The sequence below is a fragment of the Takifugu rubripes genome, chromosome 10, assembly GCF_901000725.2.
Source record: "Takifugu rubripes chromosome 10, fTakRub1.2, whole genome shotgun sequence".
NCBI classification, from domain to species: domain Eukaryota; kingdom Metazoa; phylum Chordata; class Actinopteri; order Tetraodontiformes; family Tetraodontidae; genus Takifugu; species Takifugu rubripes.
In genome coordinates, this window is record NC_042294.1 from 11,417,394 (window position 1) to 11,421,627 (window position 4,234).

At 44.3% G+C, this 4,234-nt stretch overlaps 1 pseudogene; it reads right to left on the minus strand.

The window, feature by feature from the left end:
* Positions 1 to 934: 934 nt before the first annotated feature.
* LOC115251347 (general transcription factor II-I repeat domain-containing protein 2-like) lies at positions 935 to 3,584 on the minus strand (annotated as a pseudogene).
* Between the last annotated feature and the right edge of the window lie 650 nt (positions 3,585 to 4,234).

The window sequence follows — 4,234 nt, forward strand, 5'->3', positions numbered from 1 at the left end:
TGGGACTCTATTTCAAAATGGCGTCCACACTATTGAGTGCACTATGTAGGGTACAGGGGGTGGTTTCAGAAACAGCCAACCTGTCTTAGATGACTTCCTGTCTCCCTCACCATCTCCCTCCTCGTTGGCTGGTGTCTACCAGGCACCCTCACCTAGTTTTGTCTAATTTTGGTTACCATCTGTCGGCTTTTTCATTGTCCTTAAATCAATTTATCATGAATAAGTGGTCACCGTGTGGCCCTCCCTCCTGAAGGAACTGGGCACAACACACACACTCAGAAAGTGTGAGGACCCTCGGATGGAATAATGGACATTTTTGAGAATGGTGTTTACCTCAGAGTTTTCAGTCGGCAGTTTGGATCCTGGAGAAAACCACAGAGCAGCTTCACTCCTGGATCCTTCAGCTGGTTCTGACCCAGGTCCAGTTCTCTGAGATGGGAGGGATTGGACCTCAGCGCCGAGGCCAGAGAGTCACAGCTGATCTCTGATAAACTGCAGCGCCATAATCTAAATAAAGAAGGGAAACTTTTATAAGGTTATAAGTGAAACCAGTATTAATCTGAAACGTAATAAAGCAATTTTTCATCAGAAAATGGATCAAAGCTACTTTTCATCTTTGTAAATATTCTTTTACTGAGATTCTGTCGCCTGGTGAGGAACAGACGATTCCGAAGAACAATTTTAAGTGAGGGGGGTGGATCAGTGAAGAATGATTGATTTGTTTTTACACATTTATGTTGTAATATTTTAAGATGATCATATTGGACCCCTACTGAAAAAAAATTCTTATTTCCAAAAATTTCATATATCAAACCGCACAGTAGAAATTACGTTAAAAAATGTATCCCATCAGCCTTTACGGCTGGGGGCTAGGGTGGATACATTTTCCGAGTTAGGGTGCTCGCTTGTACTTTTCGCAGTGCATTGTGGGATACATTGAGTGCACTACATAGGGTACAGCGATGCTCACTAACAATTCGGACACTATTTCAAAATGGCGTCCACACTATTGAGTGCACTATAGGGCAGGGGTGTCAAACTCAAATTCACAGTGGGCCAAAATTAAGCAGTGAAGTAAAGTCACGGGCCAAACTCAATATTTATTGAAAAATTAACTGCAACTGATATGTAATGTTTAACCTTTTCATATGGAAACAAACTTTAGTTTTGCTTAAACACAGAATCTGGAACAACCAACGCTTGATATTACAAACACATGAGAAATTAAATTTGAAATAAAAGACACATCAGTGGTATTCATTTCTTATTTAAATAAATAAAGTATGTCTCTCCCCATATCCTTTCAAGTTCCTTTTTAAAGTAAATCTTTTTCAAAGCCAACAACAAAAGAACCAAAAATAATGTCATTCAATAACAATCCAACATTCCAACTATTAACAGACCATGCCTTGCAGTAGAAAAAGTGCATCAGAAACAGATATATTCAAGCTCAGTTTGCTACACTCTGGTTTACTCTGCACATCGGTCTAAGCCAGATACCTGGCATCTTCTCTTAGATGCAAGTTCATCAATGTCTGGGGTCAGGCTCTGAGCTGAGGAAAGCCTCAGGACGGAGTGAAGGTGTTCATCAGTGAGTCGACTTCTGTCAGGTGTTTTGTTCACCTTCATCATAGAGAACAGTTGTTCACATAGATATGTGCTGCCGAACATTGAGAGTATCTGAGCAGCTTGGGTGCGTAATTGAGGCATTGTGTCTGGGAGGAAACATGGAAACCGCGCAGCACCAACAGTCATGTTTTGATTTGAGCATCTCATTACATTGGAGTTCACTTAGCTCCATTTGGAGGCTGGTTGGTGCGCTTTCCACGTCCATCGCAAACGGGTTACTGAGCAGTTCAAATTTCCCTTTCTCAGCCTCAAAGTCGGCAAATCGCCGGGAAAACTCGGCGCTGAGCGCGTTGATTCTTTCAGCAAACTGTGCGCTCGGCAGCACGGCAGGAGAGATTTGCTCTGCCATGGTTTGGCAGCACGGAAAATGACCCAAGTTTCCTTGCAGCATCTGAGTCTTCCACAGACACAACTTAGTTTTAAAGGCCCTCACTGCTGCGTACATGTCTGTGATGATGTGGCCCCGTCCCTGAAGCTGCAGGTTAAGCACATCGAGATGGCTCACAATGTCAGACAGAAATGCAAGCTCACACAGGAACCTTTTATCTCTCAGCTCTGTTGTGTCCTTCCCTTTGTTTTCCATAAACTGACAGATTTCCTCACGTAGCTCAAAACATCTGTTCAGTGCTTTTCCTCTGCTTGGCCATCTCACCTCTGTGTGATAGGGCACATCTCTGTATTCCAAATCCAACTCCTCCAGAAAAGACTTGAACTGCCGGTGATTCAAACCTTTGGCTCCTATGAAGTTGACGACTCGTTTCATAGAGCTCATAACATGTTCCATTTGCAGAGCTTTGCCACAGAGCGCTTCCTGATGTGTGACACAGTGATAAACTGTAAGTTCACCTGCAGCTTCCTCCCGCATCTTCTCCTGAATCCTGCTGACCAATCCACTCTTTTGACCGCACACCGCGGGTGCACCATCTGTCCTCAGTCCCACAAGTTTATCCCAAGGCAGGCTCATTTCAGTTATACATTTGGATACCTCTTCAAAGATATCTTTTCCTGTGGTGGTGCCATGTATTGATTTTAATCCTAAAAGTTCCTCTGTGACGCACAGGCTGGAGTCTACTCCACGGATGAAGATTGACAGCTGGGCAGTATCAGACGTGTGGCTGCTCTCATCCACAGCAGGGGAGTATGCAATAAAATCTTTCCCCTTTTTTATTAGTTGTTCATGTAGATTAGTGGAAAGCTCACACACGCGCTCAGCCACGGTGTTTCTGCTCAGGCTCACATTTATAAATTCTTGCTTTTTATCTGGGCACACGATGTCGCAAACTTCGACCATGCACTTTTTGACAAACTCTCCCTCATTACAGGGCCGGGCTGATTTTGCTATCTCTGCTGCCACAATAAAGCTAGCCTTTACAGCAGCTTCACTTTCTGATTTTGCTTTCAGGAACATAGACTGCGGGCAAACCAGACTTCTTTTCATCTCCTCCACCTTCTGCAGCTTCTGCTTTACGTCCAGGTCCTTGTACTTTTCATAATGTTTTGTTTCATAGTGTCTTCTTGTTATATTCTTTCGTTACAGCCACGTTAGCTCCGCACACAAGACCAACAGGTCTGTCCTTTATATTCGTGAACAGATAATCTGCCTCCCACCTGTTTTCAAAGCTCCTGTTGTCCATCTTTCGTTTGGCCATTTTTGTGGAGGTAAAATTAATTTGTCTGATGTGTCTGAAGCATGGTTGTCAATGACTGTCAACAGAAAAAAGGAGCGCTTGCCGGTTTCGACTGCGCACCAATATACTAGCAAAGCACTGTGGGATTTGTAGTATTAGCGGTACAGTATACACCGCGGGCCAGCTCTAATGCACATTTGATATGATCTTGCGGGTCAAATATAAATACACTGCAGGCCAAATTTGGCCCGCGGGCCTGAGTTTGACACATGTGGTATAGGTGTGGTTTCAGAAACAGCCAACCTGTCTTAGATGACTTCCTGTCCCCCTCACCATCTCCCTCCTCGTTGGCTGGTGTCTACCAGGCACCCTCACCTAGTTTTGTCTAATTTTGGTTACCATCTGTCGGCTTTTTCATTGTCCTTAAATCAATTCATCATGAATAAGTGGTCCCCGTGTGGCCCTCCCTCCTGAAGGAACTGGGCACAACACACACACTCAGAAAGTGTGAGGACCCTCGGATGGAATAATGGACATTTTTGAGAATGGTGTTTACCCCAGAGTTTCCAGTCGGCAGTTTGGAAAGTGGAGAAAACCAGAGAGCAGCTTCACTCCTGAATCCTTCAGCTGGTTCCAACTCAGGTCCAGTTCTCTGAGATGGGAGGGATTGGACCTCAGCGCCGAGGCCAGAGAGCCACAGCTGATCTCTGATAAACTGCAGTTAATCAATCTGAAAAATGCAGGATGAGGTTATACGGTGCAGGTCTGCATGTTATCTGCGTCAGTACTAAACCTACGTTAGTTCTTAGTTGGGTCAGACCTGAATTCACGATATTACAAGGAATTTTTTTAATGTGGTGCATCACAGCCGTGTTGAGAACAGCCTCACTTCACCATCTTAGCAGCTGGTATAAAGGTAGAAAAATGAAGACTGACCTGAGCCTCTCCAGTTTACAGTTTGGACTCTCCAGTCCAGA